The following is a 25,391-nucleotide window of genomic DNA, read 5'->3' as shown; positions in this document are numbered from 1 at the left end:
ACCCTCAGCAAGTTTGCTGATTATATGAAGTTGGGAGGATTGGCTGACATGCCTGAAGGCTGTGCTGCCATTCAGCAAGATGTGGACAGGCTGGAGACCTGGGCAGTAAGAAACCGGATGAGGTTCAGCAAAAGCAAGTGTAGAGTCTTGAGTCTAGGGAGGAACAATTGCATGCACCAATACAGGCTGGGGGATGACCTGCTGGAGAGGAGCTCTGCGGAGAGGGACCTAGGCGTCCTGGTGGAGGACAGGTTGGCCATGAGCCAGCAGTGTGCCCTTGTGGCCAAAAAGGCCAATAGCATTCTGGGGTGCATTAAAAAGCTTGTCCAGCAGGTCGAGGGAGGTGATCCTCCCCCTCTACTCTGCCCTGGTAAGGCCTCATCTGGAGTATTGTGTCCAGTTCTGGGCTCCCCAGTACAAAAAAGACAGGGACCTCTTGGAAAGAGTTCAGCGGAGGGCCACAAAGATGGTGAAGGGCCTGGAGCATCTCCCCTATGAAGAAAGGCTGAGTGAACTGGGTCTATTTAGCCTTGAGAAAAGAAGACTGAGAGGGGATCTATCAGGTTTATAAATATCTGACGTGTAGTGGCCACAGTGGTGAGGCCAGTCTCTTTTCAGTGGTACGTGAAGACAGGACAAGGGGAAGCGGACATAAGCTGCAGCATAGGAAGTTTTGCACAAATGTGCACAAGAACTTCTTTACTGTGAGGGTGACGGAGCACTGGAACAGGCTGCCCAGGGGGGTTGTGGAGTCTCCTTCTCTGGAGATATTGTCTTGCCTGGACACCTACCTGTGCGACCTAGTTTAGGGAACCTGCTTTGTCAGGGGGGTTGCTCTCGATGATCTCTAGAGGTCCCTTCCAACCCCTACAATTCTGTGATTCTGTGAATGTGACCTATAAACGGATCACAAGGTTAAAAATGTGTTTAGTTACCTCAATCTTCAGATATAAAATGTTCTTCTTTTTCTTTTTTTTTTTTTTAAGAGATGTTGGGGTCTGTATTTTCCTTGATAACAAATATCTAGATGTCAAAGGAGAAAGATTAATCTTATGTATATAGCACATCATCTTGTATTTTTTTATTATCCAAATAACACAAAGAACAGGAACTTCAATCATTAAAAGCAAAATAGCTTGAAATTAGAACATGTGGACATGCCAATGCACAGTCCAAGTATTATGGAAGATTTTATTTCTAAAACCTAGCCCAAAAATGTTTGGGAAATCTGAGGAATTTCAGAAAGGCTCATTGCTGTGAACTCCAGCATCTATCACACATCGCAAATACTGTATTCATCTTCATTTTCTTCCCTTTCCAACACTACTCCAAATGTTTTTAACAAAATGGTTGCATCTCCTCCACCCTTCTACGATATGAGCTCTCTGAATTTTACAGGCCTACAAGGGATACATTGTAGAGGGGAAAAAAATGCGAATAGAAATAAATTTTCCTAATATATTAAAATTCTTCTACTGGACATCAAAAAATGGAGTACCAGTGTGCATCAAGAATAATTATTTCTCCCACTAGCTGTATTATTCACAGTATTGCAGAATGGGTAAGTGCTTGCTTGCTTTTGTTACAAATAGATAGTATTGAGTTTTCTAGTTTTGCTGTTGACATTAAAAATGAGAAGGAAACAGTATTTTGCAGAAGTGTCAAGATGAAGCAGCAATATCCTTGAAACACCAAAGTGAACTGTAATCAACATCATAGTTACCTCTTACCAAGCACGCAATGTCCCACAAGAGATGTGTAACCAGAATCCTCTAATGGCCCTCAGTGATCAGAGTGAGATGGACTTAGTTGGATTTCTCCCAGTTCTACTCTGAATGCAGAAAGGCTGTTTGGGCATCTCAAACTGTCTCAAGCAGATTTCAAGTCTGACAGTATTAGCAGTATTCAGTAATTCAAGGTTTTTTTCATTGTTGTTGTTTGTTTTTCGTTTTTTTTTTTTTTTTTCCTTTACTTTTACAGAATTGTTTTGGCTCTGTCAAATATGAATGAATATTTTATTTGTCTGAAAACCTTTGCTAGAAAGCTATATTTAACCTCATCGTTTACTCTCAGATTAGTCCTGAAGTATTTTTTTTTAATGGTTTTAATTTATTATCCACTCAATATCCGAGCAAAAAGGACTCGAATAAAAAACTTTATTCGTTTGTTTTTGAGAGGTCAGTTTGTTTCACTCTCTGAGCATTCGAATAGGTATCTCATTCAAATCTGACTTTTTATTGAAGGTAAACTAGAAATACAAAGGCATTTTAGCGTTTTGCCATTTAAAGTCACTGTCAAGACATCACAGACATAAACAGTATTTTCTTCTGAAACGTAAGGATTAATGTTTTAGAATGATCTGCAGAGCATGGAGGTTTTAAATTGGCACCTACTTTGATTTGAAGGAAAATTATGGAGGCACTTGGAGTCTCATTGTAGAGGAAATGAAGTCATTGACCTTTTATATGGTGTCAAATATGATATTTACTGTGAAATAATAACGATGGCACCAATAACAACAATCACTGATTTAAACTACGCAGAATAATGAGGAAAAATACGTCCTTAAACTTGATTTCTATGTAAAAATGAGCTGATGACGCTCATAGAATGCCTCTAGAATACAATTAATAATTTTTTTCTTTAGATTCACATTCCTCATAAAAAATAACAGACAAGAAGTGGAAAGAAAACCTAGACATACTATGAATTAAGGACCTAAGAATTCAATACTCAACTTGTAGAATGAAAAATTTCAACAGCAAAATTAATCAAACTAAACTTCAACTTATTTTGAACTATGATATATTTGAATTGCTTTGACTCTCCCTTGATGAACACGGATGGAAATAATTCAAAGCAACCACTTCAGTGTAAAATGGGAGACAAACCAGATTTAGGCCTTTGTAACCATAGTCTGGACCCACAAAAATTATTATATGTATTAGACACCACACTACTTTTTTCCAGGAGAAATTGGTGATACATGGAAACCTGGGATTTACAAATAGTTTAAAGTATACAGTGAATAGTAGCATTGAGTAAGCAGAGAGGTAGACAACAAAAGCCAAAAGTTGACAGGTCGGTTCAGTCTCTTTCTTGTTATCTGATGAGCCTATCAATAGGAAATGGAAAGAAATCCAATGAGTTTCCCAGCCTTAGAATAGTGTTGAATGTCAGACTCCTTAAAAAATTGCTAGGCTTTAAGATGCGATACGCAAGAGTCAACAAAACAATTTCACTCTTATAGTTGTTTAAAATAATTAGTAGCTGAAATTCTTAATTTGTTCTGACTAAAACAACTACTTATTTTCTTTCAAAGGGAGGAAAAGTAAGGTGTTAAATATAGTTTGATAGTGATAGGACAAGGAAGAATGGTGTTAAACTAAGACGGGGAGGTTTAGGTTAGATATTAGGAGGAAGTTTTTCCACACAGAGGGTGGTGACACACTGGAATAGGTTGTGAAGGAGGTTGTGGATGCCCCATCCCTGAAGGCATTCAAGGCCAGGCTGGATGTGGCTCTGGGTAGCCCCATCTAGTGGTTGGCAACCCTGCACATGACAAGGGGGTGGAAACTAGATGATCACTGTGGTCCATTTCAACCCAGGCCATTCTATGATTCTATGAAATCCTTCTTGCATAAGTCCCCCTGCAAAATTAGACTTCCATCCAGAGTTCACAGCAATGATATCAAAAGTTACAGTCCCCCATTCCTGTTCATCAATCTAAACAGAGCTTTTGTGCTGTTCTTTTTGTTTTGCTTCTTTGATTTTATATTTTAATAGGTGAAGCGTGCAACCTCAGTACAGATTTAAAACAACTCTAAAATATCTGGTAACAATGCTACTCAGGCTTTCCTTTAGAGCCTAAATTAACCATTACAAATTGTTGTACGGTAAAATGTAAATGTGACATTCTCAGTACATCAATAATCCATAGGATTTATGGCCAAGTTCCCAGGTGGACACATTATATCAGACAGGAAAGAGGTGGACCTTTTTGAGATGCAGTGTTTAGAAATCTGGCACAATAGTGTTCAGGACTTACTGGAATCCCAGTGTCATTTTTACATTGTTAAAAAGCCGTGTAAAAATATCTAGTAAAGATTACATACCAGCAGGAGCAAGCTTACCTAAATGCTTGTGTTTTCCTACTCTCTTGTTTGTTCAGCTTTTCAAAAACTGAATACTATACTGTTCGATCACAATACTCATTAATTATTTCCTTGGTATTCATTAGCATGCTGTTTTTCTTTGGTGGCAGATTCACAAATAGACACTTTTCTTTTTTCTATATTATCTTTCCTGAAAGACTGAGAGAATAAAATTAATTACAGAAAGAATGCAGTAGTTTAATGTATGAAAACAGATGGTTATTTAAAATTACTTAGTTTTAATGTTTAATATTAAGAAACATGCTTATTAACCATAAATGTGATGGTAATTAGGCATAATTTATTCATGTATCTCTCTGAGTCATTGATGACAATTTATTTGAGAACACTATCCTCCTTTGCATCTTAGTATATTCACATGTTATGAAACAAAAAAAATTAAAACTACATCTATTTCTATAGATCCTTTTATTCAGAACAAAACAACGACTGTTCTGCATTAGTTTGAGAAATATTCTGCAGGTAACTTAACTTTGCAAAATGGTAGAAGAGCTTCTAACTTAAAAAAAAAAGAAAAAGAAAAAAAACCACCTTATTTTTGGCCGCATACAACGGAGTTCAATCTACATTTTTATAAGTACAGGAATATAAAACCAATCTGAAAATTGCTTTAGTTAAGAAAATTTACATTCATTTTAAAATAATAAAGACAACCAAACTGAAAACACATTAGCAGTTCAAATAACCACATTCAGTGCGATGTAGAGCACTGAATAGGATCTCACTTCTGAAAATACCTGTACTCAATATTTAATATATAGTATTGAAATGTCTATGCCAACAGTTTCAATAGAAGTGAATTTCTATAAAATCTTCTCTACAATTAGACACCCCAGGTGTAATAAATGGAATGGCAATTGGACACGTTATTCCAGTTTAAGTGTTTTTGATAGACATAATAAACCAAAACCAAGCTTACTATTCCCTCAGGTGTGTAGATAAGCAGTATCTGAAAATTTACATATTCAAAAACTCTAGAAGATTCTGTAAGAAATAAACATTGAAAACAGCTGTTCTTCTCTAGTGCTGTTTTCACATGGCAGTATTTTTTTTCTGAATGCCTATTTGTAACAAGGTGCTTTATATCACAGTGATATTTTATTTTTTCTCATTTATTGGCATTCGAGGTTTTTGGTGACATTACACCTTACAGAAGGCATTTTTGTTAAGGCCAATTTTCTCCTGAGTTCTTGAATTTATTTCACATTTCCAAAAGATTGTTGGCTGCTAACAAAAGAATGGAAGTGAATTCTTCTGCCAAACCAAATAGTTTTATACAAACCTTACTTTTACTATGAAGTAACCAAGGGCAAAACCACAGAAACCTTTTCTCCTCAAAGGAATTGAAGTTCAACAACATTCTGTATCACTAGAGCTGTGTTACTAGTGTAACAAGGTCTTCACTGTATGACTCAAAAAGGGCTCCAGAGCACACGAAGGAGTCAGGGAGTCCAAGAATGACTCAAGCTTAAAGTGTCAGTGGAGTCTCACAGATAGATATAACAGCAATGGTAAAGGAACAAAACAGCTGAAATTGTTAAAGTGTCACAAATTATGTCTAATATAGAGAACGTTAAGATTTTGATCATTACACTATAATCTCCTGCTTTGCCATTTTCAACAAACACTGGAGTCATTTACTTAAAAACATTACTAATATAATACCTGTGCAGATTTTCTTTTCTTAACTAAGCTTTACTATTTCTTGGCATCTGATTAAAAGGAATATGAAATGTAATGAAATGAGATAAAGTAAGAAGCCTCCAAAATCCACGTTTTCATACCACATTGTAAACTAGGAACAAACCTACCCGGAGTACCCATCATGCCAAATGAGAGGAAAAGCTGCAATGGTTGCAGCCCTGTGCAACCACCAGATGGCACCCAGAGCGACAGTCTGTAATGCTCAACACCAGGGCAGCGGGGTGCCTACACGCTCCTTAATTACCATTTCTCTTTAGTTCCAGCAGTTGCATCCTTTGACGTGCTAATGAAGGAGGACAGGAAAACAATCTTAAGATGCCTCTCAGAGCTCTCAGAGCACCAAGGACAAAGGGAAGGAGAAAAAAAAAAAAACAAAACAGTTGCAAGCAGACGATGAAATTCATGTAGAGAAAGTGCTGAGCAATGAGAAGGACTCAGTCAACCTTTCACCTCAGTCATACCAATTTAAACCTTGCATATTCTGCAGTAGCGCTATTTCTGGGAGAAAAAAAAAAAAAAAAAAAAAAAAAGAAAGGAAGAAATATAATCCTGATCCTTTAGCTTTATTATCTCTTGTCACAGCACTGGATAAATTATGCCTTTGGGAGTCTCAGTTGAGTGATAAAACTGTTTATTAGGAATTTAACAATTACCGAAATGAGAGGGGAAAGAATGGAATATCGCAACCCACATCATAATCCCCAAAGATAATTATTTCAGACAGATAAAGATAATAAAATACGGAGTTTTTAGTTCCATAATATGACACAATGTTCCAGCACATGCATTGCCTTCACACAGAAAGCAAGATGAAAATTACTTTTTTGTTTGTTTGTTGGAATGGCTTTTAACTATTAATATACACTGCCTCTGCATCAAGAGGCAGTTTTGTGTTCCCTTTTCTGTTTGCAGTTTCAGCCACACAAAGAACACTGCGAAAATGAGAACAAAAACCACAGGGAAAGTAAAGAAATTCAGGTTTCATTGCTGAGCTTGACCATCTGATAAGTTCCAAGGAAGAAACCCAGGTATGGCAACTTATTTTACTCACCTCACAGAAACTTCTCCCTTACTGTGTCATACTCTATAACATTTTGGTACAGCTTTAATTTCTTCTCTGCAAGCATCAGTAAACCTGGCTAAGAAGCCTGACAAGGATTACTCCTGAATATTCTAATTACAGTGGCCTTTGTATCATCTCTTGTATTATCATTCCTCTTGCACACTGATGCAAGACAGCTGGGAGAGACTAATCCCTGTTTGCTGAAACCATTCCTCACAGGATGCTTACAAATGATCTGAATTCAAGAAAAGATACAGGTGGCTTAAAAACACACAACTTTGGGACTGATTTTCTGCCAAGCAGAAAACTCGGACAGAAATAAATCTCCTGGGACACTTTCTTCATTTTACGCTACATAAGTTGTTACAGTTAGGAATACAGTCATGCTTTTCAATGCCAGCTGCTGCAACAGAGTTAGCATCCACAGATCTCCATTACTAATGAGAAATACATTCAAAATTAAATTAATAAATAAACAAAAAGGAGGCCTAGGTAAGAAGACAAATTCTTCAAAACAAGTATTTAAACAAAATCCATTATCCTCTCAAAATCTGTAATATTTAAGCCAAATGAACTAAGTCAAAATAATTTGCCAGAAAAATGCTTGTTCAGTATCTGAGATGTTTGCTTTTTCTTGATTATGACAATGATGCAAGTTCCCTGTTCCTGGAAATGTTAAAGGCCAGGCTGGCTGGGGCTATGAGCAATCCCTATGGGACTGAGATGTGTCTCTGCCCAGGGCATGGGGGTTGGAACTGGATGATCTTTAAGGTCCCTTCCAATGCAAGCCATTCCATAGTTCTATGACAACCCAGACAGATAGTTGTATGACATGTTCTTAAAATATCCTATTTAAAACAAAAACTTTGTCTACAGATTATAATTGATTTTCCTTCTCCTGTGTACAGAAATGGAAAAATCACCTGATGATAAAATTTTTGATGTGCTGTAAGATCTGTTTCCCTATCAACACTTTCTCAGAGCAATAAAGGAAACCCAGCACTTCAAGTTTTCTAAATCTAAGTAAATTGTTCTTGAAACCTGCTGCTCTTTTTTAAACACTACATGATCTTAAAAGCGGTATATATGAGAGCAGTCACAGTGCTTCCACATAAAATTAACCTTCTATTATATTCAGTAAACAAGGGAACAGAAACAGCGCCAGCATCAGGAGCAATAGAATGCTTTTACTTTCCTCCATCAGGAGTAATCCAACTTGTGCAAAGAAGATGGGGCTCTATCATTTGCAGAAAGTTTGGCAGTTTTACTAAGATGGGATCCATATGCTTCAAAATGAGCAGAACTACATGCATGACAGTGACTTTTTTTGTGAGCTGCTGAAAATCTCTGGTATGTACACAATGTGGAGAAGAGGCACAATATTAAATTTACTTGTTTCGCTTCACGTCATGGGACTGAATGTTGTGGATGATTTTACATAATTGATTTTCCATTAAACAAACAAACAAAAAAACCAACCTGAGTTAGTTGAGTTTTGGAAGAGAATTAAATGTATTTTCTGTTCTGTTCGAGCTATTGGGATACCTAGAAAACTATCCAATTTTTCACAAAACTCAAGCTTTTCATGAATCTTAACTAAAACAACTAATATATTCTCTATATAAGATATTTTTGAATTACGATGGGGAGGATCTTCACTCAGCAAAATGATGCTGGATTGATTGTAGGTGCTGGAGATACATTTCTAACACAGTAATGTGGTAACTATACTAAATCGTATGAACACCCAACATTAAAACTAAATTCAATGTGGGTAATAGATACTAAACATGTCTGATCATTCATCCTGATAGGAAGTATCAGGTAAACGTCTAGGAAAATCAATTAAACAAGACAAAGAAGACTCAAATAGGCACCATTAAGCAAGGCACCAAAACTAGAAGATGATCTTACAGCTAATTTATTAGAAGATTTCTCTCAAGACTACCATTATTTCAAATAATTACTGTGTGCAAAAGATGGGTTGTAACTCTCTCCCACCAGCGTATTAATGCCAATACAATGACTAGCAATTATGGCATAGGTATTCAAAAGACTGTCATTTTAATATTATGTTCTTCCTCTTCCTTCTTTTCTGAGATATTTTGCACTTTATCATAGGGATTGTAATTCTTTGCATACAGAGTACCAATGGGAGCTTGCTTGCATATACTTCAGCAAATACTTTTGAAATATTAAACATTTAATTAAAGGCAGATGTCCAAAATCAGCATGTGTATGTACTTGGGTGGGTAATTTAGAAAGTTCTCCAGCTGGACAGGTTCAAGGATTTTGTTATCAGCAGAGAGATCATAGATAAATTCATCTGGAAGTGCTCTGTATGTAGGGATGCCTTTATATAGGATAACCAGCCAATATACATAAAGATTCAGCCTAGGTATTTTCCTGTAAGAGGAATAAGTAGCTATGTGATTAGACTAGCCAGGTGTAGGACAGTTTTTCTTTATAGGTTTATAAAGCATCTATGTATCCATTCATTTTCACTGTCAAATTGTATGTCTTTTATGTCAGTCCTCTTCCCAGAAGGAGGCTTAATCTTGAAAAGTAACAGCAAAATTTCAGCTCACACTGAAGTACATAGGCACCACTCACTGTATGAGGATTTTGAAAAAGCAATAGCTTAAAATTTTGCCTTTTAATAAACTACTACTGTACAAGAAGCAGTATTAAGTAACAGAATTCTAATTGAGAGAGACATTATTTTAGAAGAAATTTCTCAGACTAACATCGGTATATTGTTTGCCTTAAGAAAAAGAATTTGGCATGAATCAAAAGTCAAATTGCTTTTCAAGTCAAAAGTATTACAGAATTATTCGGTGTTAAAACTACATGGATATTCTTTTTGCTGTTTTACTTCTCAGTTGATTAATTTTCCTTCTCCTGGTCATACACTGCTGAATGCTATCACTAAACTCAGAAAAATTAAATCTCTAGGTTCTTTCCTCTGCAAAAAAATTTCAGGAGAATAATTTTCTTAAAAGTAGAGCTGCTACAAGTGTTTTTTATAGCACATTTCTTATCCAAGCAGCAAATATACCCAAAGGAATACTGAGCTTATCTAAAAGTATTTTGCAGCATTTTATGATGTATGGCAAGGTTGCTGTGTACCAGAATGAAAAAAAGATTTTATAAGAGGAAAAAAAAAAAAAAAATTTGGATGTGCTTTTCAGAATAGATCTGATTTTTCTAAAGAATCATTTAATATTATCAATTTCCAGGATCAAAATGCTTCCTATCTCCACAGGGAAATCCTAGCACAAGCAACAGCAGTTCTGTTGCCCACAGTTCCTGTTTCTGATCCAGGGCCTTACACATTTCTAGTCTTATTGTCTTCTTACTACCTCTCACTGCCTACTTGTTGGTAATTCAGTATGAATAGCAACATAAAAATAAAATAAGAATAAAAATAAATAAATAAATAAATAATCTTGACATGATCAAATTTGAAATGGCACCTTAAAAGTTGGAAACTAATATAAATAATGACATAGACTGATGCACAAAGTAACAAATACAAAGTGCATATAAATTGATGGATGAATTAAAATGTCAAAATTAGAAGAGAAGGAAGATAATGTCTTTTCCATAATATATCAACATTTGCTCATGATCCAAGTCCATTTTAGCACAAACTTATCATTTATTTGACTTAAATAACAAAGCTTCTGCTTAGAGAGGATGTAGGACAAATGTCTGATCTGTCTTAGATGGAACAACTGGATATTACTATCATAAAACTGCAACACCACTCTGAAGCTGAAACAGAACCTTATGCCCATTACTTAATAAATTTCTAAAAGATAAGTTCAATAAAAATATATCCAATTTCACACTGCAGAATCTCACAGGGCCACACAAGCTGTATATATTTTATTGAATTCTGCCTGAAGCACAGATTTGTAAATGAGAAATTATCTGTTTCTGAAACTCTACAAAAATCTTTTTGTTCTCCAAAGTTGATTGTATTTCCACTCTAAGTCCCTCACCTCACTCATTTTTTTCTCTTGATCTACACAGGCTAGAATAGCAGAAGACTTTTTCAGACATACACACATTAGAAAGCAGACCATGTTCCTCTCCATTCTGAATGAAAGAATATTAAAATTATTTGTTCAGTCTGAAGTAAATCACCATTTTGGAGTCAGTGAGTAACATTCACAGAAAAGAGCTACAGTAAATCTTTAAGAAATACCTGTCAGAAGTCACCATCTCCTAGCTATTAATATCAGATTTCACCTTTCAAGAAAAGGGGGAGGAAAAAATAAATAATCTAATGAAATTTCCATGTATTTTTCCACAAAAACCAAAGGTCCAGAGTTTCTAAAACAGCATAGAGTCTGTTTTTTCTCAAGCCCAGAAGACGTTAATGCAGCCAGTCTGCTGGGTGTCCTCTGTAATATCGCCCAGCTCGGGGCTGTATAATTTAAAGAATCAAACCAGCAGACTGGTGCCTCCTTGTGGAAAGCTTACTGTATTTTCCCAGACAGATGTCAGACAGACTCAGCCATCAAAGGCAGTGCTGCTGACAGATGTCTAAGTCAAAGACAAACAAACAAACAAACCTAAAGATAACTTTAATGGAGCAAATATAAGCAGATCAAAGGCACAGAGGAAAGGAAGTATGTGCGACAGTAGCACACATTTGGAGTTAAGCTGACAAACAAGAGAATCAAAGAGAGGAAGAGGACATGATTTCTTACTTCCAAAATTTAGACATAAGCATGGCACCTAAAAAAAGATATCAAGATATAAATCTGGATCATTTCTTTATCACCACAGTGAGTGTGCTTGCAGTAAAACAAGCAGTGACACCATTGCATACCCTGACAGCATTCAGGCTCACTGTGGGGAAAAAGCTACAATCCTAACAGCCTGCTGAAACTTCAGCCACTATCAAACAAACTTTCCAACAAGGTGTCCTGCTGAGAAGTCCTTCTCTCCAGTTTTCCGCAAACATCAGTCACTGTAGTAGGGTTATAACACTGCTGAGTTCTTTCCTAACCAAGAGATACAAAGGGTATGAATGTACTCAAAGCCTCACTTAGGTTTTGCCAAAATTCAGGGGATGAATTCTCCTTGTTCAGGAGGTTCACAGCAGAGGTGAACTGACTTCTACTTCAGATGATTCCTGCACAGCCCCTCCTGATGAGAGCTCAGCTGCTCTGGTTAAGGTCATCTGGAGAATGTCCTAAGTTGAACCAGATTCTACCAGGATAAACAAAACCCTTTATCTCTATCCATCTCCAGACTAATAACAATGGAGGGCAAACATCACTGTTGTTATATTAGTCTTCTTATTATTTATGACAGAAAGACTTGGTCTCTTAAACTCACATAAACTGTGCTCTGCCTAGGTTTGCAGCTTGGATTTTCCTTATCTTACTAGCAGATGACTGTTTAGGCTTTCTAAGTAACATACGCAATTAAGTAACAATAAAACCCATTTGCAAGTACAGCTATTCCAACAGGTAACAGGAAATTGCTTCTTGCAGACTTAGTGCATTTCTGTAGTGAAAATGGTTTTTAAGAAGTCCTAGCACAATATTAGTTTTTCATAGTCAGTGAATTGTATCACTGTCACTGCATTTTATAGAAGAACTTCTGTAAAGCTAAGTACCACTGCTAGCTTGAGTAACTCTTCCACAGTTTAATGAATAGAAAACCTCTCACATTATTTCACAGCTACCACTTTTCCAAAACATTTTACAATGAAAGAACTGCAGCTTGCCTTCCTGTGAACATCAGATAAAGATTCCTCCCTGGACATACCAACAGGAGAAATCCACCACAGTACAGCTTCAAACTACCCATTAACACCAAATAGGAAAGGTAGAAGTACTAATTCTGAAAATGTTAATTCCTGCACTTCTTACCTCAGAAAGAGCCCTTCTGCAGGACAGATGACTTCTTTGCCAATTTAGAGACACTAAAAAGACACAAACCCCGTGGTAAGTATTGGCCAGTTCTGTAATCCACACACCCCATTAGCTGAAGACTAGCAAAATCAGAATAATGTGCAGACTAAACCTTCTACAAAGACAGGGAGGTATCTCATGAATTCCTTTCCTCTTGTTCCTTCAGAACATTTTGAAATAAGAATCTTTCTGAATGGGTTTGCTTGAAGTGCCTATGTATTGCAATGATTCTTCAATAAAATCCAATTTCCCTGAGACAGTAGGCAGTAGCAAGCAAATTTTCAAGACTTACTTTTCTTGATCCTTTAAAAATAAACTAAAATGCTGTGTTGAGTAGGGAGAAGGGCCAAAAATCAGAAAATGTTTTTGTGGAAACCCACAAAACATCAAAAGAAAAAGGGAGTCAGTCTTGAGCAGAGAAGATAGATTTTACGCATTTTCAGGAGAGCACATGGAGGGAAATTCAAGACAATCCTTAAAAGAGTGTTGATTTCAAATTAAACATTTATTAATGTTTAAAATTAAATGTTTAAATTAAGCAGCTACTAAGAAGTAAATGATGATGAAGTCAGTGAGAACAGAATTGCTAGTTACCAGGGAAGTGTAGTCTGAAAACAATACTAGGTATTATTTTCATTTTGTATTTTGCACAGCTATTATGTTCTATTCAGACTTCAGTGATCATTATTCTCCCTGCAGCACCAACAGATATTCAAACGTTTAAAAAAGTATTTAGGTCCAATTCTCATTATGTGAAAATAAATAAATAAACAAATGCACTCATATATATCTACTGCTTACCTACTTTCTTTGTTTTCATGAACTTTTAAGGTTCAACTCTTCAAACTTTCTTTACGATTTGAGATCCAAAACTTTATTTGATGAGTTTCTTCTCCTGTAAGAAAAAGCCAACGTGAAATGGCAATAGAGCAAAACAAAATATCTATCATGAAATTGAAACCAACTCTAAAGAAAAAGAACTCTTTCTGGTGGGTTTTTCATTTGTTTATTTGGTCATTTTTTCTCTTAGACTCATGATTTCCATAGATCCAAAAGGTACTGCTGACACTACACAATAGCTTGATCAAGTGCAATGCCATGTAAATGGAATTAATAGGAAAAAGTTTGCATGACCTCAGGAGCTGCCAATTAGTATTACTAAGTGGATGGTAATAATTGCATTAATAGATAATGTTAGCTTTGTTCCTTTTCACCTACAAGTATAGTAGTTCAGAAATGCTACTTGTATATAATAAAAATTAATTACAATTGCTGTGGTAACTACAACTTTAATTAAACACTACATGGTACGATAATGGTAAGTAATCTTGATAGGTGTTTGGTGCTGAATATTTAACACTAAATTTCCTTCTCTTATTATATTGTCTGAAGTATTTCTATGGCTGTTTTCTCAATTATATTGTTCAAATTCTACGGTATAAAGAAACAGACTGAAGTTCTGTTAATTGTTTTGCAACTATTAATGTATCCATAAGGAATTAATACTATTTTCATAACTCATATATTTTTCAAATTTCACATAATGAAGTTGTTGTGAATGCTAAACTGTTGATTATGAATGCATCTTTTCAGAATAAGCATATATATGTATATATTCCAAACTTACATAAACATAAAAATTTAGAACTAAAAAAAATTTATATGTGAAGTTGATATTTGCAAGTGTGTTATAAACCTTTATTTTGATTAATTCTATCAGATTGACTTTTTGAACATATCGGTACCTGAGCAGTTCTGTTGAAAGCCCAGACTCCAGCTGTGAATGATAAGCGCTTGAAACTCTGGTTCATCTGAGCCACGTTTACTTGCACTGTAAACTGAGATTACACTGTGTCTGAATGTTATAGGAAGCAACACTACTAACTGTTGCCAGAAACTTCCTACTGCAAGAATTTCATATCAGTAAATTAGTATCAGAACGCACAGGAACATACATAGACAGCATACAAGCGTTTTCCTTCTAAATAAACTTTGGATACATAGTTTGGATTTCTTGTGGCCTAAATTAGCCTGGAAGAAAACAGCAGACAAGATTACACTACTCAGACTGAAATTTTCTCTGTCGCCTCTCTATCTTGGGCTGATTTCTTTTGCCTTGAAGATTCATTTAAAATAGTTCAGCCTAGTTATAGGGAACAAAAATACAGTGCTCAGAATTATGCTGGAAAGCTTTCATGCATTGAAGTGAGTGCCTGAAATGAGAATGAAATGTCTGGGTGTCAAGAATGCACTTTTTGAAAACCCTATGAAAATCCAAGGAAAATACATGACAGACCAATAAGACTTTCCATTCTTCCATTCAGTCTATGTTCGCTGTGGAGACCAAGGCAGTATGATGTATCTGCATGGGAGGAGAAGAATATCCTGACTTTCCCAAACCTCTCAGTATATAATTTGATGTACAATTTGGGTTTTTTGAGTTTGCCAGTTTGCCATTTTATTTCACTGAAATTGCTTAATAACCTGCATCTGCTTTCTGGTAGACTGTAGTAGGTTAAATTACTGGGTTCATAAGCTGTGTAGATAAAAGTCATATATCAAAGACTATAAACTCATATTCATTTCTTCTAAAGCAAAGGGATAGATGATTAACATTAATTGATCTGAGGACAGTACAAAATATTTTTTCTTGCTTTTTACACTTCGTAACTTTGGGATGCATTTGGCCTTAGAGAAATTTTGACAGACTGTGTAATAAACATGATGACCACTGATGAAAAATTTCTGTTAATTGGTGACAGTTCAGGTAAAAGGAATGGACATGAGGTGCATTGCTCACCACACTCCTTTCCATCTTGCCCTCTCTTCACTATCTGCTCCCAGATGCAGACATTAATACCTCTGTGCCTACTCAATAAAATACTGCAGAGAACTGATCTTTTCTCAAAACTAAATCATTTACATTTATTTATTTATTATTATGCACTGCTTCTTTCAGACAGAGGAGCATTTTATTCAATTTAAATGCCTACAGAACTATGACCTTAGAATATCTCTTTAAAAAAAACAAAAACCGCAGTTTAAATGGTACTTAACTGGGCTTTAATTAGGTGTGAAAGTCTGAGCTAATCTATTAATAATGAAGTTTTCAGCTAAAAATTTAAAGAAGCAAAGATCAAATAAAGATGAAAGAGTCTGAATCTCATTTTTAGTCTTACATCTTTATTCAGTATAGTATTTTATGTTACTTAGTCATTTTAGACTTAAAGGAAGTAATGGCCTCCTACTGATTTGCAAAAGCTGTTCAACTGGACTAAATCTGTCCACTGAGCTATTTCCTGTAAAGGAGATAACATGGAACTGCATTTTCAAAACGTTATTCTAACCATGCAGTCATGTTACATATGATGTCTTACGTATGGAAATGATTTTTCAGGAGAAGGACCTAGTTCTCCAAGTTTAAAAGAATTGTATTCATTCATATATGCATAAGAGGAATCACATGTAAATCAAGATTCCTTACAGGATTATATTCCCATTCCAAAGGTAGACACCTTTGGAATCAAGTTAACACTTTATAATTCAAAGTACAAAGGTACTTCCCTTTATGGTTTTCTATTTTTCATGTTTGGGGAGAGAATGGTAACACATTCATAACAAACTCAGAATGACAAGAAGTTGCATAAGGGCATAATTAAAGGACTGTTTTGTAAGAGCAAGAGTTGCTCAAAATTATTTAGAGTAAGTTCTTCCCAGTTTTTTTCTTGCAGGGAAAGTGGTGCAAGTTAGATACACAGTAATACAAATGATTTTTGGTTTATTGTTCATCTTCCTCTCCAGAGAATAATATCTTTGCATTTTTATCTCCTTTTTTTTAATCCCCTTTTATGCCCACTAGAAAGAAGGAAAATGCAAGACCAAAAGAACTGCAAAAGAAATACGCAATCCTACATTTAGAAACAGATTTAGTTCAAAAATGAATCAGATCCAATAAAACAAAAAGATTGAAAAGAATTGATCTATTTGAATTTTTTTTGGGGGGGGGGGGGGGTACACATGACATGACATCTCTGGTTTTTTTGTTCTTGTTTGTTTTTTTCCCCCTATAATTAGATATATGACTGATAATCAACAATAAGAGATACAATAGATTATGAGCTCCTTCCAGAGACATTTTGGTTGTTTCTTTCTAGAAATGAAAATACTATGTGAAAGTTTAAAATAGTTTCAACTACAAGTGATAGAAAGTCAAACAAGGATTTCCCTTTTAAGATATTGTAGTGATCTAACTTTCACAGGCCAAAGTAGAATTTCATAATATTTGTTTTAGAAAATTTTTAAAAAGTATTTAGTTTTCTGGAAAAAAAATTAAATTCTGGAATGTGTTTTTGAAAGCGTGGCATAGACATATTCCTTTTTTACAGCAGTAAGCCATGGTAACAACACTGGTAGCAGAATTGAAACTTCCTTCTATATCTTCCTCTGCCCTTGACTTACAGCAGAGCCTGGGAGGTATTGCAGATGCACACAGAAGCCTCATAATTATGTCTCTGTTAAATGGAATTCTAAAGAGAGATCATCAAGGATGTTTAGAAATTAACTAATCCATGTGATAGGCTTGTGAATATGTTTACCATTCAAACATTAATAAAAATATTAAACAGATTGCAGCAACTGTTAAATACTATTGTAAACAGAGAATGGAACAAGCAATGGGGGGAGAAGGACTCCACATTTATGGTGGGAAGACAATCATGTCCTTATGTACTTTCAGCTGAAAAGAAGGGTTTAAAAGTTACTGAACTAGAATTTGCTTACCTTCTCTCAACTCTCCCATGTGAGACTGGAAAAGTAGCAAAAGAAGTATTTTTCAGTGGTTCAGTATTTACACAATATAATAATTTTCATAATTATTTTTGAAAATAAATAATTTTCATGTCCTCTTCTCCTCAGAAGTAGCTCAGATGCTCCTGATTCTAAATAAAGCTGCACAGACTAAGGAAACATCTGCAACGACTTTCTGAGTTTTGCAAGACTTATCTTTTGTTATTACTCCTCCTTTGCACTGTTTTAACTCTTTGCAGTATGGAGGTGCTAATATTTGAATGTATTGTATAGCGCTCTGTTCTTGGAACAATGACAATTGCAACTGCCGAGCATTAGTATTATTACTGCCCTCAAGTAGGCTCCTCCCAATCATAAATATTTGAATACTACCATGGTTCTATGTGGTAATGTGAATCACAGATGCACATCATCCCTACCAGTACCTTGAGGTTTTCCCCAGGATGCTTCCATTATACCATTGCAAAAAACAACAGTATATACAAAATTATTCGGTATGGTAAAGACAGCTAAGAAACAAGGAAACATAAATACCACCAATTACACCTATTTCCAAATTTATACACATTTAAACTTCGCAATCTAAAAATATGTATCTAAACAAAATGGCCTCTACTTATATCTTCCTGAATTATTTCCCTTTATAGTACTGCTGCTCTCTTATAGTTTCTGTATCATACACGTCACTTTAAAAAGAAAAAAAGAAGCTAGTTACCCCTTATCACAAGTTGCAGATGTGTTGTTGTTCCTTTGCAGCCCCAGCACAAGTGTTTGGGATTCTTACTGTTCACAGAAAACATCACTGAATGTCCGTATTTTCTTTGGGGAAATGCTGTTTTTTTGTTAACATAGTAGAGAAAAAACTGACCTTTTCCCTTAAAAACTGAGTGAGAGATTAAGTGTTTTCTTTTCCTGGAAAATACTGTGCTTTAAGCAGTGCCCAAAAAGGCAATTCTGATACTTCAGGATGGTAGTGGCAGTGTTTGATGCACAGCTGAGATCAATCGGCCACTTGGCCTCAGCTACCTTTCCTATCAGTCCCAGGGCATTGCCTTACCTCTCAGGCTTTGCTGTTGATGTTGAATCATCTAGGGTTCTTCTTGAGAGAAAAAAAGACTGCAAAAGGCACCAGGACATCCATCAAAATCATGTTGGTGGTCTTAGAAAACAAAGAAAGAAAGAAAGAAACTGTCAGAACACTGCTCTGGTGATGATGCCACTTGGTGCACGTAAAAAGATGAAAGAGTTGCCCTCTGCTTGAATACATGAACACCAGCAGTGTGGGCAACATGGATAGAGAAGAAAAAAACAGCCCTGTTTCCTCAGAGGAATTCTTCCTGAGATTTGTAGACTTTTTCAGCACAAGGAAAATGGATTTTTTTCTCAAGAACTACTCATTAAATTCAAGCTGCTCTGAAGGATATAAGTCTAAAATTTGCAGAAACACTGATAGCTACATCAAAAGAAAATCCATAAGTCATAAGTACAAACCATAGCAAGACCATATATTTTGTAGTGGGGCTAAAGATCCATTAAACAGTGTAGAGAAGGAGAAAAAGAGAGAAGGAGCAATGATAATGAATCTCTTAACTTGTCTATATGAAACAAGCACACATGAACCATTTTATGATTTCTTGCTAGAGGAAAATAGAGAAAAGAGCTCAAATATGTCTGTGAGGAGAGTTGTGCGTTAAATTACTTTTTTAAAGTAAAATTTATAAGTAAGCCTTGGAGTAATGGAGTAATGGAAATGGAAGATAGAATTCTCCTATCCAGTTGTGTATGACTGTGATATCATAATCTCCCTTTTTTCTTTTCACAGTTTTCCTCTTTCTCTTAATATTAAAGGAATGGTGAACATAACCTTACATGGAAAACGCCACAATCCATCCAACAGGGAGATGAGAATAGCCCTAGGAAGAGAATGAAGCTGAACCATGTCTCTTACAATCACCGTCAAAAACATTAAGCATGGCTATTGTATGAGCAAAGAAAATAGTGAGAGAAATTCTGTCTCTCTTAAATGACCCATATCCTCTGGTAATGACTACTGTGTTAAGATACATGTTACATGAGGCAGAAAGCAGCAAGGGAAGAAAATAGCAGATTTCTGGATAGCGACTCTTCAAAAGGTGAACTAGAATACTCAATCCTATCAGAAATTGCATCCTTTCAAGGCATGAACAGAAGTAGTTTACTGTGTGCCTGTGGAAAACTGAGATTAAAGAAAGTGTGACAGTATTTAAAGGGTGAGGCTGTAGCTAAATGAAAATTTTTAGACTCACAATTTAGGACTTTTTTATTAAAAAAAAATAATAATCTCTGGCTTTAATGATTTTGAAACGTGATGTGCTTTAAACACGCTGACTCTAGCATTCAAGTCTTAGTTCAGAGGTCTTCCAAACTTTATGAGGTTAGTATTTGTATGAAATCTGAATCCTAAAGTTTGACACCTGAGCCATAGATACAATTTTCTGCAAGTCATCATGAAAGTGAGTACATAATTACTACTTTCAAAAGGTGTTTTGAGTTCCTCCACTAACAAACGTGTACGTAAGCATCCATGAGATGGACAGGATAGGGGAAGAGAAACATGTTTAGCTAATTACTGCTTTCAGAATAAATTCTATGCTACATCTGTGCTGTGCAAGGGACAACTATTTGAACCTCTATCTTTCTGCTAATTCAGATGGTATATCCAGATAAAGGCTGCACAAAATATCCAATCCTGATCTCAAGTCCCTCTCCCTGCAACTATTCTGCATTTCAGATCTCATAGCAGTGTAGCTGGTGCTAGACTCAGGAAACTCCAAGCATAACAGATAAATCTTTGATTTCATTTTCAAAAGCGGATTAATAATTGATCATCTTCATCCTTTAGAAAGTACCAGATAAACCAAAATTGTTTGATCAACGAGTAGAAAACACACATCACTAAAAACACGGAGAGAAAACAGGCACAACTAGGAGTAAACAAGGTAATTCTTTTTCTTTCATGTACGGTAATACCAAAAGGCTATGTTCCCTGAGTACTCTGAGGATTTTTTTTTTAATTTTTTTCAATTAAATAGTACTGTCTTGTTCTGGAGGGTGAGACTGTGGAAGAAGTTGAAAGTGTCCTGGGAAGAATCAACTTGGTTCTTCTTATGTGTGTAAATAGGGAGGGTCATTTAAAGCCATTTGTTCTTTTTGGAGGATGAAGTTTGGGATGCTTGGAAGACAGTCCTGAGATTTACAGACTTGTCTAAGATGATATAGAAGCCTTGAGGTAAGGAACAATGACAAGAAAAAAATCTTGCTTTAACAAAAAGCAAACAGAAAAAACCATGCACAGTATGCAAATTTTAGTTATATGATGAGACAAAAAAAAAAAAAAAAAAAAGAAAAATCCCACCTTTTAAATACTCCTATTAAATACCAGCTAGGCACCCTGAACAAACAGAAATAGCTTGCGTCCCCTAGGACAAGAAGTTGTGAGAACTGGACCACTATTACTCTGAAGTTGAGTGAGATAATACAGTCATTAGCACCCTGCATGTAAAAAAAGAAGAAAAACTTTCCAAACCAATTATTATTTTTATTAATACTGCTTTTCAAAAAGATCACTATCCCTGGTGTCCCTATAGAGTTGAACTAGTCTCTTCGTTTTCTGATTTATTAATAATATTCAAGTTTCTGCCAGGATGAATAGGTTGGTCCCTCTCATCTTTTAGATTTATTTTGTATGTTTTTTCTAAAGAGTTGTTTTAATGGACAAAGTTTGGAAAGAAAACAGCTGTCATTTACATTTTAGAATGTGATTTTGGCAGAGACATTTATTTTCTCAGCATTGCAGTCAAATCTGTCTAAGAACTGATAGACCAAGGTCAAAACACAGTAATCTTTGCAGAGTACATAACGAATATTTTCAAGTATTTTGACAGTAGAACAACTTTTCCAGCTGAAAAAATTATCCACTGTATCTCCATGCATTACATTTCTATGATTTTACAGCTGAAATACTATAGAAGTGTAATGCATGGAGATACAGTGCATAAATATATAAGTGTATATATATATATATACACACACACACACACGTATACATTAAGAGCTGGAAAATAATGTAGTTTTTATCTGTAATGTCATAACACGTGATACTTGCTGAGTTGTAGCCTTTATAATATCGTGTTTTCCTTTCTAAAGAAAGTAGGAACCGTGCTTAGAGTGTAGCTTTCAGGATATAACTTATTTTTCAAACATTAGGGAACAGAGTTATCTTCTGCAACAGAGGAAAATGATAGTTAGAAATAGAGAAGTAAGTAGATCTGAAAGATTGACAGCTTACACCATTGTAAGAAATAATTTATGAATTGAAAGGATTGAGGGTTGAGTGCAGAAAGTAATGAAATCATCAGAACATACAGATAACAAGCGGCTGTACTTTAGGTAAACATAAGGCATAACAACAACTCAATCAATGAGCAGTTCTATCTTCCTCCACCCATAATTCTATGGGGAATTATATCATTATTGATAGTTCTCTTGTCCTCCCAGAAGAATCACAGAAGCTAATGCTGCTTACTAATGAGACCTGCAAAAAGAAATGCATGGGAGATGAGTTTCTATCCTTTCACTCCTGCCTGGGGCTACTCTCCATGCAATCTATTCTTCTCCTTGCAAACTGTCATATTGGATTGCCAGAGAAGAAATAGATGGTGATGAAAAGGATCCAAAAGTGATATTTCAGGATGTAAAGTTTAAATTTAATTTCCTCTTACTCTCAAAAAAAAAATTTTTCCCCCCTCCAACAACTTGGTATTTAAGTATCCAGATGGATACTTAATGTTATCTACTATAACAAATACTAGACAGATACCAGATGGAGAAAGGAGAAAAACAAAAAATAATACCCTGGCAGTTCTTCAAATCCAGAAAATGGTAGACAAGTGTTGATAGATTAATGTCTAGCCAGCTTTAGGAGAGGTAACTATTCTCAAAGTATGAGGACAGTTTTATTACAAGAGCTATGCATTTACAAGGATTAAATGCAAACTAATATAGATGTTTTCACTTCAGAATAGGACAGGTTGTAACATTTTTACCACATCTGTACATAAGACAGACACTAAACAAGAGTTTTCTTTAAAGTTAGATTCTGAGAGCTTGTCAGAAATACCCATCACACAATTCTTAAAACATGTTTAAAGAAATAGTCACAAATATGCACATCAATATTTAAACCAGCAACATGGCCTTCTATTCAGATAATGGAAATACTTCAAAAATTTGGATATCAAAATTTTATGCACATTTTCAGCACTAAGTATTTCACCTAACATCACTGCCTTAAGATTTTAAGGCACAACTAGTTATTAGACACACAGTCAAGGATCACAGTCATACCACAGCTCTGTATTTGTCCTTTTATTTTCTTATATTTCTCAAATTTGTCAATGATAGGGAAAATGATCTTAAAAACACTTCATCTCCTGCATGCGGTTCTACAATTTTTTACAACCCTCTTAACATTGGCAATGTTTCCACTTTTAAAAAGGTAGATTAAGGATAATAGCCATAATTTTTATTTTATCTCAGTATGTTACAAAGTCTCGCTCTCCGTGAAAAGATGAGTAATGGATTAGCTGGTGGTGAAATCCAGCGCTCTAAAAATAATTCACTGATCTAACTGGAAGCATTTAAGAGCAATACCTACCAAAAGGCAAGATGAGACCATTGCTTGCCAATAACATAGCTATGTTTATATTCACTGGAATTAATTTACATGTAAAATACAGTTCAAGATATATAACTACAGGTTCATGTTTTTCTTTGATTCATAAAGTAGAGCTGATGAACACAATGCAGGTATATGGAAAACAAATATAAAAAGTGTTTTAAGATCCAACTTCACATACACCTTTACAAAAAGATGGGAATTAGATACAACTTCAGAAAACACAAAAAATACAGAGAGTAAAAGGAGGAACATAATCATTACAAAAATAACATTTAGTTCATGATGCTCTTGGATATTGAAAAATAATATTTGAGTGTATTTGCATTTTTAAGAGTGGGGGGAAATTATCATTTCCAGGTTATTTATATTGCAGAATAGGCCAGGTCTTTCCTTCTGTTACAGTTGGTGTTACAGCTGGAAAGATTAATGTGAAAACGGGAAAAGACGCAAACAGAGAAAGAATACTCACTTGTATCTGAAGATCTAGATTTGCAGGAAAGGCTCCACAGTGGAGGAATCTCCAGAAACAGATAGTTCCCCCCTTGCAATCAGCCCTTAAGTAGGCTCTTGGTCTTGCATTCACCTGTGCTCCCACAGCTGACTCAGTCATTTCCTCAGGTGATCAATCAGTGGTTCAGCCCATGACTGAACAGTTTCCCTACACTTTCTAAAATAAGAAAATACATCATCTTCATGTTTAGTTATTGAACAAGTACTGCATTTGTGCTCAGCAAAGACAAACAAGAGGATAAATTAAAAAAGAAAAGTAAATATTACTTTAGTTCTCCCTGTAATTCAGGCACTTAATCATATAACCATTTATGATTTTAAGAACTGTGGAGAAAGTTTAATTGTGATTTTTGGAGTAAAATGACATAAAGTAGCATGCAAAATGGAAGACGTGTAAAAGGCATTGTCTTCAGTTTTTCCACTTTCCCCCGTTGGTAGTTTCTGAAAATGTATCCCACTTACACAGGCCCATGACATTTTTTGCTCAAACTATTGAGAATAAGCATCCACTTTATTTCTCAGCGTAAAGCTACCCTAACAATTCAAATCACCAGTTTATTTATGTAACTCTCTCGATTTGCATATACGTACCATGGCTACTTCTGAATATCACATGGCAAATGACTGCTGCTAATCTATGTCTAAGTAAATTACTGCCATAAGTATTTCAACAGTAGAACTAATATGTTATTCTACTTAGAAGTCTTGTTTCATTCATCCTAGTAGGAGTATATCTGCATGCAAATTCTCAGCTTTGGTTTATTTTTTATGCCGTTGGTTGGAGTGTTTTTTTCCCATTTCTAACTTGAGCCACACTTTTTCCTTTGCTATTAGGAAGCAAATGGAAGAAAGGGCTATATGTGGTTCCTAGATCACAAACTACCGAAGAACATATAGGTTTTGTTCTTTTACCCCATACCTGCATTACTGAAAGGTATACAAAGAAACATGTTTTTATGTTTCCTTTCTTTTTTCTTTTTCTTGTCTTCACTGAGGCTCAAACCAATGCATTTAATTAAATGTGAGTCTGGAAGAAAAAAAGGAAAGCATCATAAAATACTCTATTTGTGTGAAAAGAAGAAAAAATATCCAGGTTTTAAGAAAATCTAATGAAAAGAACAGGTCTGGTATAAGAAGGTTTTTCTCAGATATGGCAGACCTTATCTATAGCAATCAAGATGAAATTATGTACAAGTCAACAGCGCACAATGTCAAAATTGATGCGCAGATACACTGCAGATTTCTGTATATAAATTCTTACAGAGGTTCTTTTTAGCAATATCAGAGGGAAAAAAACTAACTTTTATCACCTCTTAATTTCATCCAGTATGGGGGAGTAGCGTCAAGAGTTAAAATGCTGATTTAGGTGCAAAGTACATTCACGATTCTTACCTCAGTCTGACCCCAACAGGCTGCTTAATGTACCCTGTAAATGATACTTCTCTGTTTTCACTGACACTGAGCAGTAAACAACATAG

General features: G+C 35.3%; 1 long non-coding RNA gene across 2 annotated transcripts; it reads right to left on the bottom strand.

The window, feature by feature from the left end:
- Nucleotides 1-1,090: 1,090 nt before the first annotated feature.
- Nucleotides 1,091-24,014, bottom strand: LOC125691917 (uncharacterized). Of its 2 annotated transcripts, XR_007376337.1 has the most exons (7): nucleotides 23,873-24,014; nucleotides 18,742-18,843; nucleotides 17,658-17,682; nucleotides 13,680-13,773; nucleotides 12,837-12,889; nucleotides 4,134-4,313; nucleotides 1,091-3,115 (listed from the first exon to the last, which is right to left on the bottom strand). It is a non-coding gene; the product is annotated as an uncharacterized LOC125691917 (long non-coding RNA). The 2 variants fall into 2 exon arrangements; XR_007376338.1 differs by lacking the exon at nucleotides 17,658-17,682.
- Nucleotides 24,015-25,391: the final 1,377 nt, after the last annotated feature.

The sequence above is a fragment of the Lagopus muta genome, chromosome 4 (genome assembly GCF_023343835.1).
Source record: "Lagopus muta isolate bLagMut1 chromosome 4, bLagMut1 primary, whole genome shotgun sequence".
NCBI classification, from domain to species: Eukaryota; Metazoa; Chordata; class Aves; order Galliformes; family Phasianidae; genus Lagopus; species Lagopus muta.
The sequence above is the reverse complement of the archived record's forward strand: the minus strand, read 5'-3'. Positions and strand labels throughout refer to the sequence as shown.